At 28.9% G+C, this 1258-nt stretch overlaps 1 protein-coding gene across 1 annotated transcript in view; it reads right to left on the reverse strand.

The window, feature by feature from the left end:
* Positions 1–1258, reverse strand: part of LOC112514765 — a 5719-nt gene that overhangs the window by 911 nt on the left and 3550 nt on the right. The gene's annotated exons all lie outside the window — the stretch shown is intronic.

The following is a 1258-nucleotide window of genomic DNA, read 5'->3' on the forward strand; positions in this document are numbered from 1 at the left end:
GTAAAACCGTGAAAACCTTATTCAACCAATCATAATTTTTTATTTTGTTCATTTTTTTGTAATTATGAGAGGTTGATTAACCATTTTTATTGTGGAGGGTATTAATCATGGATATTATCATCTTTATTATTTTAATTTTAAAGAAATACATGAAACAGTTTCATTAAAATTTCATTAAATATTTATATGAAACAATTTCATAACCATATATGAAATAAATTCATCAAAAAAGTATTATATGGAACAATTTCACAAGATTAAACAATTTCATGAATTTTTTTTATAAGATTAAACAATAAAATCGACGTATGAGGGTGGTTTGTACGGTTTTTACAAATGAGAGTGATTTTCATTTGATCGCTCATATATATATATATATATATATATATATATGGGTCAATTCAAGAAAGAACTAATTAGTTTGTGGTAACTGTGAGATCCAATCTCAACCATAAATCAACATATAAATTAAGAAATTAATAATTATGGTAGTTTGAGTTAAAATTATAATTAGAGGGCATTTTAGGTATTTTTAAAAAACTTCTCTCTCCTCTCTCATCTCTCCGACCTCCAATCTCCGGCCTCCGGTGAACATTAAGCCGACATGTACCAAGTAATCACAAAGATATACAATGTGATACCCATTGTGATATCAACTATGATACCAACTCAAACTTTAAAAACAAAGATACACAATGTGATACCCATTGTGATATACTGTGATACCTGCCGGATTAATGTTCACAGGAGGCCGGAGATTGGAGGTCAGAGAGATGAGAGAGGAGAGAGGAGTTTTTAAAAAATACCTAATATGTCCTCTAATTATAATTTTAACTCAAACTACCATAATKATTAATTTCCTAATTTATCCGTTGATTTGTGGTTGAGATTGGACCTCACAGTTATCACTAACTAATCAGTTCTCATCTGATTAAGCTCATATCTATAATACTAATAAATAAGTAACTTTGGGAGCACATGTCACGTTCCTGTGCGATGATTGTTGATTTTTTCCGCCTAAAACACAATTTTCACTTACGGCCCCCAGACTTACAACATAATTCTGGAAAAATTAATGTCTGAATTTAACTCTGGAGTGGTCATCAAAACCAGATTTAAAATTTCAAATTCGCATTTTTGAAGCATTTTTCACAAAGCAATATTACCCGGGAAATTTTTTTAGAAGAACATGTACTCTTAGTACTTAATTAATTAATAATAAATATGAATTTAATTAATTTATATAGTTATTAATACC

This window comes from Cynara cardunculus (genome assembly GCF_001531365.2).
Source record: "Cynara cardunculus var. scolymus isolate 2C chromosome LG 6, CcrdV1, whole genome shotgun sequence".
Classification (NCBI taxonomy): Eukaryota; Viridiplantae; Streptophyta; class Magnoliopsida; order Asterales; family Asteraceae; genus Cynara; species Cynara cardunculus.